This window comes from Myotis daubentonii, chromosome 15, assembly GCF_963259705.1.
Source record: "Myotis daubentonii chromosome 15, mMyoDau2.1, whole genome shotgun sequence".
Lineage (NCBI taxonomy): Eukaryota > Metazoa > Chordata > Mammalia > Chiroptera > Vespertilionidae > Myotis > Myotis daubentonii.
This window is the reverse complement of record NC_081854.1, coordinates 4,950,582-4,961,762: the sequence shown is the minus strand read 5'-3', so window position 1 is coordinate 4,961,762 and position 11,181 is coordinate 4,950,582.

Here is an 11,181-nt window from a genome sequence, read left to right as displayed (position 1 = left end):
GGGACCTGACTCAGTGTTGTCCCCAGAGAACATCATCAGTGTTCAGCGAGCAGCTTATAGAATAACTACCTTTCCCAGGGACAGGCTTTTTCTAGGTAACAGTGATTTCTAAGTCTAATTTAACTTAGGTGTTCTATTTACTGTCTTGGAGTTTACAAGCAGATTTGGGTTCTATAAGCATCAGGAGGTGAACCAATTTTATGGGCATCTCAAACTTCCTCTGCCTATGGGAGAATGACATGGTGCAGAAATTAGCAGTTTAGGCCAGCTTTTCATTGCTGCGCTATTTTCCCAGCTCTCATATTAAGCCTGATGCTATGAGTTTTAGGAGAGTTTCAGGAGATCACTCCAAAGAGTGGCTAGCTGTGCCAACCTCAGTTCCATCTGGAAAAAACATTAATTATTTTCCGTTTTGGGGGGGGGGGGGGGAGATCTCTTGCCCAGGTCTTAACAAGGATTATTCGCCCTAATGCCTATAATTCCATGGGTGATTATCACTGGTTGGAGGACCATAGGGATGAGGGGAGCCATGATTGCTACAGAACCACTGGCCTACATGGTGTTGGAAGAAATTGCTGCCATCGAGATGGAATGAGCCTCTTATAAATGTGCATTCAGAACTGTTTGAGGAAAACACTGCAGGGTGGCAGGTACACATATGTGAGAATCTCCACGCATGTTTACGAGTATTTTCTGTGGCCTCTGAGAATTTCACGTCAGAGCTATTGGTGCCTTGGCACAAAAAGAATGATAAAGAAAAGGGGTGCCCTGGCTGGCTTGGCTCAGTGGATAGAGCATTGGCTTGCAGACTGAAGGGTCCTAGGTTCGATTCCTAGTAAGGGCTTATGACCAGGTTGCGGGGTCAGTCCCCAGGAAGGGCAATGTAGGAGGCAATTGATCAGTGATTCTCATCATTGATGTTTCTATTCTCTCCCTTCCTATGGAATTAATAAAAATCTATTTGTAAAAAAGGGGGCATCTCTAAGTCAGGATGTGACTTGTGAACCAGGGAGCATTCCTGTTGTTTTGGGTGAAAGCCCTTCATTGTTTGCTGTCACTGAGGTTAGCCTCTCTTTCATGGGGCATGAGAATAGGGATTGAATATCAACTTGTCAAATCTGATTTCCAAAAAAAATGGGACATGCAAATTTCTTTTACCTTGAACCAATTTTAAAATGGTTTCACGAATAACTGACATTGTGAAAAGCCACAGGCAGATTGGCTTTCAGGTTCAAAAGCTTGGAGAAAGAGCTGACATGCAAATTAAAACACAAGAAATTTGAATTTGGAATTATGAGAGAAGCTAGGGGAAAGCTTAGTTGTAGTAGTCAAGCCATTCCTGTCTGCTTTTAGTTACTAGAATACACAATTGCCTTTTAGGAATGCAAACAGACATATCAACGGTAATCTTTAGTAAACAGTAAGATTATCAGGTTGGGGGAGTTTGCTTTAAGCCATTGAGTCAGCAGTAGGTAATAAGATGCAAATATTCACCCTGTGAATATCAAAGAGTCCAAATTCAGCCTTCTGACTGGACTTCTCACATTTATATTAATTACTGTTGATGTTGGTTTTCAGCATGACATGTGAAGTACAAAATTTGAGGAACCCACATATGCATTAACGAGGATAAATGACAATAAGTCATTTTTGAATATCTCTGCCCTTAATAGCTTTTCACGGAACCACTAATTTACATTCCATCTTAATAGATAACTGCAATTTCTGAACTTTATATGATGGGAATCTGAGGTTTGTTTGGTTTTTTTTGCTTTTTACATTGCATAAATGTTTAGAGATTTATTAATGATATATCTGTAGCTCACCTTTTTTGTGGAAAAATGTTTTTATCTTTGAATTTAGCATGCTTTGTTCATTTGCTATGCTTATTTTTAATTTCTGACTGTATTTAAACTGCTACAAACAATTTTTGTAGAACTTTTTATGAGGATATGTTTCATTTACCCTTGTCAATAGTTTTGAATTGTTGGATAGGTGAATGTTTAACTTATAGATACGTGCAAGTAGTGATTGACACTGATTGGCCGCCGGGGTTCTTGTTCCAGCATCTAAAAGGGTACAGCAATCTGGAGAAGGGCTGGTGTAACTTAATAAAGAGTCCAGGGACGAAGCATAATTTTGAAAGGCATTTGGGGGTCAGAGTAGCCTAGCTAAAGAAACTAAGTTCTCCTCATCTCAAGACCCTGTTACAGTTAAGCCCCCTTATAACATAAAATAAAGACAACTGGCTAACATAGTATAAGGAAGAAGGTCACTCCAGTTTCCAAGGCTAGCACAATGCTTCCTCTTAACCTCTGAATGTCCCTCTCAGGTATGTTGGCAGTTACTGGAGAAATGGAACCAACTGTGGTCGAGGGTAGTCTAGGGTACGGGGCAAATTTATTAGTAGTTGGAGCAATGGGGCAAAGTTGATTAATAATACCTTGGTAACGTTGGTTAATAATACCTTGGTAATGGGGCAGTATTGATTAATGTAGCCCTGGCTGTATCCCAGGTAACTTTGTGTATGTTTAGCCAACCGTTTGATAGTTTCTGTGTATAAAAGGCTGGCCTAGAACCAGGTTCGGGGCTGACATAGGAAAAAACGCCTATGGCAGTCACTGGCCAGTTTTCAATAAATCCTTGCTGCTTAAGACCTAATTGGAGTCGGTGGTCTTACTCTTGCGAACGGTGGTCCACAACCCCTCTCTTTTTTTAACAAAATTTGCCCTAATGCGAGGCATAGATATACACTTCAAAGGGTAGGGTTTCCACATACACAAGCATTGTGAACATGGGGGAATTTGCCTACGGCTGTTCAGGTGTTTGGCCAGTAGGAGGCAATAACATGTAGATTAAGATGGCCTGAGCTGTCTGGCAGCAAGCAATCATCCCTTTTCAGGTTTGGGGAAATGCCCTCAGCCATTCCCAATAGGTGACAACATATGTGACTCAGCCCTTGGGGAGTCCCCAAGTTCCATCAACCTTTGGATGAAACTCTTGCAGTTGTGATGCTGGAATTGGCTTCCCGCAATTGGCCTGTGTGCATTTTCCAGCAGCGTATGAGGGACTCAATTCCTCTTCCTATTAGAGAATACTTGGTTTGGTCAATCGTTTTTTATTTAGACACTTTTTAAAAATATATATTTTATTGATTTTTTTAGAGAGAGGGATAGAGAGTTTGAAATATTGATGAGAGAGAAACATCGATCAGCTGCCTCCTGCACGCTCCCTACTGGGGATGTGGCCACAACCAAGGTACATGCCCTTGACTGGAATCGAACCCGGGACACTTGAGTCCACAGGCCGATGCTCTATCCCAGGGGTGGGCAAACTTTTTGACTTGAGGGCCACAATGGGTTCTTAAATTGGACCGGAGGGCCGGAACAAAAGCATGGATGGAGTGTTTGTGTGAACTAATATAAATTCAAAGTAAACATCATTACATAAAAGGGTACTGTCTTTTTTTTTTTTTTTTTTTTTTTTTTTTTAGTTTTATTCATTTCAAACGGGATCCGGCCTGCGGGCCATAGTTTGCCCACGGCTGCTCTATCCACTGAGCCAAACCGGTTAGCGCTAGACACTTTTTAAAACTTTGTCATGCTACCTCACTGTTCTTTGCTTTCTCCTAAGGCCGTGGTCGGCAAACTGCGGCTCTTGAGTCACATGCGGCTCTTTGGCCCCTTGAGTGTGGCTCTTCCTAAGCCTTAGGAGTACCCTAATTAAGTAAATAACCATGTACCTGCCTGTATAGTTTAAGTTTAAAAAATTTGGCTCTCGAAAGAAATTTCAATTGTTGTACTGTTGATATTTGGCTCTGTTGACTAAGGAGTTTGCCAACCACTGTCTAAGGATTTACGGTGAGCCTTTCCTAGGGTGTGTTCTTGCTAACTCTGTATTTTTGTTAAAATGTTTGGGCATGGGTTCTGCCTAACCTGCTGTGAGTTTTGGCTGTTTAACAAAAGGAGAGTGAAACAACCAAGATGGATATTGGGATTTCATGTGGTGCCTTTTTTTTTTTTTATTAAATATATTTTATTGATTTTTTACAGAGAGGAAGGGAGAGAGATAGAGAGTTAGAAACAATCGATGAGAAACATCGATCAGCTGCCCCCTGCACATCTCCTACTGGGGATGTGCCCGCAACCCAGGTACATGCCCTTGACCGGAATCGAACCTGGGACCTTTCAGTCCACAGGCGGACGCTCTATCCACTGAGCCAAACCGGTTTCGGCTCATGTGGTGCCTTTTTAGGCTTTATGGAATAAAGGCTTTTCTTGTTGGAATGATATGTCCTAATGTTTTTTACTTTTCTCCTGCTATACACAATGCAATGGGCACTTTTCATTTTAACCTGCACTATTAACATTTTGTATCGCTTTCAGAACACCAGTCATCTGATCATGCTTATGATAAGCTCTTGCTTTGTAGTCTTCTGCATTTTCCTGGTCTCCTGTCATGGGGGTTCTTGGGTTGGAACAGGTCTCTCAGGAGGACCCGTTGGCATCAGGATGGGCAGGGTGTTTTAGAGTCCCAAAGGCAGTGCAGAGAGAAATGGGGCCAGGGATCAGACTCCTTCTACCCCGGGTCAGGCATTTTGGATTTGAATCCCAGATTTCCAAATATCACTGGGACTCACAGGGGAAACCATCCCTTCCTCTAGTCTGAGCTTAGTTTTCTCCTCCGCAAACTGCTCTATCCCTGAGCTGCTGGAGGAGGACAAATGCTAAAATGTCTATTTGCAGTGAGACATCTATGCCGGTGGCCTGACTGGGCTCAGGCAGCTCTAGCCTCTGAGTATAGAGACATTTCGGGCCAGACATCCCTCACTCCCCCAATGCCGACAAACACCTTGACTTGGGGTGTGTTTGAGGAAAAAATGAGGCTCATGAGAACCCTCTGACCCACCTGCAGGGAGGCAGGTGCTGTGGGCCCTGAGGTCTCAGTGTGGGTTCTTCACCTGCAAATCTCCAGGTGATTCCTAGAGCTTCCCTGAGTCTCATTTGGCTGAAAGTGACATGAAGGTGATGTTGGCACTTACCTTAACCTCTGAAAATCAATAAAAACCAACTGAGTCCTCGCTGGTGAGAGGATTCCAGGATTAGCTCTTGGAGCATTTTCTTTTTCATTTCTCAAAACCACCTGGAAAGTGGAAACTCATTTCAAATTGCTGGCAACATCAAGGATCAGAGAAATGACGGAGGTTCTGCAAGTTTACTCAACAGATGTGTGTCTGGTATAAGAGGCTGGATTCCAACATGGGATTCTGGCTCCAGAGCCTGGGGCGGGTACACTGTGAGGACCAGGGATTCTCAGCTGAAGGTGCTCTTTCCATTGTTGCAATTATGATGATTTTTCTAAGATGTATTCTCCCCGTATTCAGGGGAACGCCATCATCTCAGCTGCAGTGGATGTGTCTTTCTCATAGTGTCTGTATCTGTCCCTTTTTATCTACAAAAAATAAAATAAGAAGTAAAGTATATATTATGCGTCTTAGTGGGGGTTTTTTTAATTCAAAACTCTGTCCTACATTCCTGTATTATATTTTCCCCATTCATATATGATGGTGTAAGTAGGTCATTTTTGTATAAAATGTTCTAGACTCTAATGCATTCATACCTCTTTATTATGAGTCGCTGTATTGGGCTCAGAGATCATGTGTTTTCATTTGCACAAGCTCAAGTCCCTTCACCAGGAAAAGATGACAACTTCCTTTAGCCATTTTCAAGATGACTCTTTCATGAGGATGGGACCTCTCTTAGCCTCTCCAGGGGCGGATCTGGGTATTTTCTCCTGGAGTGAGGTCGGAAAACCCTCTACCTGGTCTTGGACCAAATGTGAAATATGCAAAGACCAAATGTGAGATACCACGCGGCAGCCAATGAAGGGTCAGAAAACGCATTTCCGGCGAAGCTAGGAGAGGCGGGACTTCCGGCGTCTGCATGCGGGCGTTTTGTCTGGACTCAGGTTCCCGCCGCTACCTCATCCGAGATTCCAGATCGCTAGTTTCTAGTGGAGAGGCCCCGAGGGAAAAGCCGGGAGAGCTGTGGTGCACACAGCACACGCGCGGGTGTGAAGATGGACGTGGTAACGCGGGTGACCCGCTCCACGGCCGGGACAGGGACCGCCCTTCCCGCGGCGGCCCCTTCTCCCGCCGCTCGCGCCCTGCTTCCTCCACTGAGTGCAATGGCCGCATCCGCACTGAGTCGCTGGGCTCAGGTGAGTGCGAGTCCCCGGGACCTCACCGCCTCCTCACACCGCACAGGGCAGCCCCGGGGGCGGGCGCCTGCCCCGTCCTGCAGCTCAGTCCCGCGCGGAGGACCGTGAGGAAGGTGGAGGGGAGAGAGGAGTGTGGTGGCTTCTGAGGACACAGCAAGTGCAGGGCAGAGAGGACGGGGGTGACTTGTATCTAAAGGTCCCTGAGGATGTGGCTGTGAGTATTGACGGAAAGATCAGAGGCTGCAGGGAGGACGGCACAGACTCATTCGGGGCTTCCCCGGCTGTGGGTCCATCAGGGGCCTGGGGTGGTCCTGGATCCGGCTGGACTCCAAGCTCTCTACACGCCATATGCCAAGTTCATGGGTGAGTCCAGCGAGATCCAGTGGCATTGGGGCAGGAAGGGGGCAGAGCTGAGGGAGTGAACCTGGGGTCTGAACATGGGAAGGGGATGAACATTACCCAGTGGTGTGCACATCTGGAGGAAGTGGAGCTGATGGTCCCGGACCTGGTGTGGGGACATAAGGGTGAGGCATAAGCTAATGTTTATCTTGGTCCTGGAGGCAGGATCTGGGAGACTGCAGTGGTGTTGATTGGCAGGAAGGCTGGGGCCCTGCAGGCATGGCCCAGAGCTTAGATGGTGTTTCTGTGCTGTCCCCCTTCCCAACCCAGCTGCTCTGCTGAGGGCCATGCAGTGAGTAATGGGACTGTGATGAGAGAGCTGCCTGCACCGGCATTAGGGCCTGGTGTCCACACTAAACTGGGGTGCCCTGGAGGAGGTTGAGGGTGGGGGGAGGTGTGTAAGGAATAGAATTACTGTTTCTCAAAGAGACAGCTCTCGTTTCAATTGTCTCCATTCTGACAGGTTGGCGTGACCTTTGAGGACATTGCCCTGTACTTCTCCAGGAAGGAGTGGAGCCTCCTTGATGAGGGTCAGAGACAGCTGTACCTGAATGTGATGCTGGAGAACTTTGAACTTATATCCTCCCTGGGTAAGACCCTCACTCTCATGAATGACCTGGACTTGGCTTTGCACTTCCCCAGACTCCTTTTCCCAGGTGGGCTCTGTCCTCACAGGTGCACCGTGGGCACTGGGTGATTTCCAGTTTTCTGGGTAGTTCCTGTCCTTTGCTTGCACTGCCAGCTTCTCTCCGTGCAGCCCCAGTACCTGCTGCACTGAACTCATAGGGAAGAATATGTGGTTGGTCGTGTGGCAGGGAGCCTAATGGATTCCATGTTGATTAGTGAAGAGAAGCATTTTTCATATTCCTGTTGGTCATTTGTACATATTTTTGGGTATATTTTTCTACATCCTTAGCCTGTGTCTTGTTGTTACTGTTTTATATTTTTCTTGATTTCAGAGAGGAAGGGAGAGGAGAGAGAGAGAGAAATATCAATGATGGGAGAGAATCAATCATCACATGCCTCCAGCGCATCCCCTACCTGGAATCCAGCCCACAAGCCAGGCTTGTGCTCCGGACTGGAATTGAACCCGGGACCTTCAGTCCCCTGGCTGACACTGTCCACTGAGAAAAACTAACTAGAGCAGCTTATTTCATTTTTTAAAATAAATTTTTTATGCCTTTTTCTTTTTCCCTTCCTGGTTTTCCTCTGTCTCTTCCCACCTGCCTGTGTTTCACAGGATTCCCATAATGCAGATACTGGGTCTCTTGATGGTGTTACTTAGTTCACATTGCTGTATTCTGTAAACTTATTTTTCCTCTTTCTTTGCACCTGAATGATTTCAATTGATGTGTCTTTGACATCACGTATTCTTTCGCGTCTAATTTTGATACTCTTCATTTTATGTTTTCAATTCATTCTTTGTAATTTATCATCTCCAGCATTTGTTTCATTCTCAGAAATGAAAATGATTTCTGTCTACCTATATTTTTCTTTTTGTATTTTTTGTGTGTGTTTTTTTAATTTAATATATATTTATGGACTTCACGGAAGAAAGAAGAGGGAGTTGGGAGATAGAAACATCAATGATGAGAGAGAATCATTGATTGGCTGCCCCCTGCAGTCTCCCTACTAGGGATCAAGCCTGCAACCCGGACATGTGCCCTTGATCAGAATCAAACCCAGGACCCTTCATTCTTCAGGCTGATGCTCTATCTCAGTGATGGCGAACCTTTTGAGCTCGGCGTGTCAGCATTTTGAAAACCCTAACTTAACTCTGGTGCCATGTCACATATAGAAATTTTTTGATATTTGCAACCATAGAAAAAGAAAGATTTATATTTTTGATATTTATTTTATATATTTAAATGCCATTTAACAAAGAAAAATCAACCAAAAATATGAGTTCACGTGTCACCTCTGACACGCGTGTCATAGGTTCGCCATCACTGCTCTATCTACTGAGCCAAACTGGCTATGGCTGATATTTTCCTTTTGTTACTGGTTTATTTTGTGTCTCAGCGGGGTTTTGTGCCCCTCCCACTCATCCCAGCCCCACTGTCCGCTGCTCAGTAGCACACTGCCTCAGAGGCAGAGAGGGTTGGGCCACCGCAGTGGCACTCAGCAGGCAGGAGCCTGGCATCTGGCGCCTGTCAGTCACCTGAGTAGTGCTCCCACCACGGGAGCACACTGATCACCAGGGGTTAGCTCCTGTGTTGAGCATATCCCCCCCCTAGTGGTCAGTGTGCATCATAGCGACTGTTCAAATAGACCTTTGCGTTTTGGTCCCTTAGGTTTCTCTGTATATACGCTAGAGGACCAGTGCACAAAATTCATGCACTTGGAGGGGTGCGGCTCAGCCCGGCCTGCGTCCTCTGGCACTGTAGGACCCCTTGCTCCTTACCGCCTGCCTGCTCACTGCTCCTTATTGCTTGGCTCGCTGCCCCTTAGCAATGCCGCAGAGGCGGGAGAGAAGCCCCCACCACAGCTGCTGTGCTCGCCAGCTGTGAGGCCTGCTTCTGGCTGAGCAGTTCTCCCCTGTGTCAGCACACTAACCACCAGGAGGCAGCTCCTGTGTTGATCATCTGCCACCTGGTGGTCAGTTGCCATCATAGCCATCAGTCGTTTTGGTTGTTCCACTGTAATGGTTGTTAGGCTTTTATTTTATCGATTGTTGAAAATATTACCTATGTCCCCTTTACTCTCCTATTGACCCCTACTAGCCCTACCACATACCCTCCCCCACACCCTCCCCTAGGCCTACACCACCCTATTGTCTGTGTCCACGGGTTACGCATACAAGTTCTTTGGTTTTTCTCCTCTCATCCACCTACACACCAGCACCTTCCCTCTGAGAGTCCACGGTTTGTCCCATGCTTACATGTCTCTGGATCTATTTTGTTAATCAGTTTATTTTGTTTATTAGATTCCACATATGAGTAAGATCATGTGATACTTGTATTTCTCTGACTGGCTTATTTCGCTTAGGATAGTATTCTCCAGGTCCTTCCATGCTGTCTCAAAGGGCAAGAGGTCCTTTTTTTTCTACTGCTGCATAGTATCCCATGTGTACACAACCCATGGCTTTTTTATTCACTCAACAACCGATTGGCACTTGGGCTAGTACCAGATCTTACCTAATATAAATTGTGCTGCTATGACGTAGGAGTGCATACATGTTTTCTGATTGGTGTCTTGGGTTTCTTAGCATATATTCCTCGAAGTGGGATCACTGGGTCAAATGGCAGTTCCATGTTTAATTTTTTGAGGAGACTCCATACTGTTCCATAATGGCTTCACCAGTCTGCATTTGCACCAGCAGTGTACTGGGGTTCCCTTTTCTCCACATCCTGCCAGCACTTTTCATTTGTTGATTTTTTTTCATGGTAGCCATTCTGACGGGTGTCGTTTTAATGTGCATCTCTCTGATGATTAGTAACTTCAAACATTTTTTCATGTCTCTTAGCCATCCGTATGTCCACTTGGGAGAAGTGTCTATTTAGGTCCTTTGCCCATTTTTAATTGGACTATTTGTCTTCCTTTTGTTAAGTGTAGCAGTTCTTTCTATGTTTTGGATATTAACCCTTTATCAGATGTATCATTGCCAAAAATGTTCTCCCTTTCAGTGGGCTACCTTTTCATTTTATCACAATGGTTTCTTTTTTCTTTTTTTTTTAAATATATTTTATTGATTTTTTATAGAGAGGAAGAGAGAGGGATAGAGACTTAGAAACATTGATGAGAGAGAAACACAGATCAGCTGCCTCCTGCACACTCCCCACTGGGGATGTGCGTGCAACCAAGGCACATGCCCTTGACCGGAATCGAACCCGGGACCCTTGAGTTTGCAGGCCGACGCTCTATCCACTGAGCCAAACCAGCCAGGGCCACAATGGTTTCTTTTCCTTGAAGAAGCTTTTTATTTTGATGCAGTCCCATTTGTTTCTTTTCTCCGTAGTTTCCTTTGCCCTAGGAGATGTCACCGTAAACATATTGGTACGAGAGATGTCCGAGATTTTGCTGCCTATGGTTTCTTCTGGGATTTTTATGATTTCATGACTTACATTTAAGTCTTTTATCCATTTTGAGGTTATTCTTGTGTATGGTGTAAGTTGGTGGGCTAGTTTCTTTCTTTTTTTTTTTTTTCCATATATCTGTCCAATTATCCCAGCATCACTTATTAAAGAGACTGTCTTGACTCCACTGGATGTTCTTGCCTTCTTTGTCAATTATTAATTGAGTGTAATGGCTTGGGTTCGTTTTTGGGGTCTCTGTTCTGTTCCGTTGCTCTATATGCCTGTTCTTGTGCCAGCACCAGGTTGTTTTGAGTACGTGACTTTATAGTAAAACTTCTCAGGTATTGTGATCTCTCCGACCATGTTTTTCCTCCTGCAGCTATTCATGGCCTTTAAAAAAAAAAAAATATATATATATATATATATATATATATATATATATATATATATATGATTGATTTTTTACAGAGAAAAAGGGAGAGGGATAGAGAGTTAGAAACATCCATGAGAAATAAGCATCGATCAACTGCCTCCTGCACACCTCCTA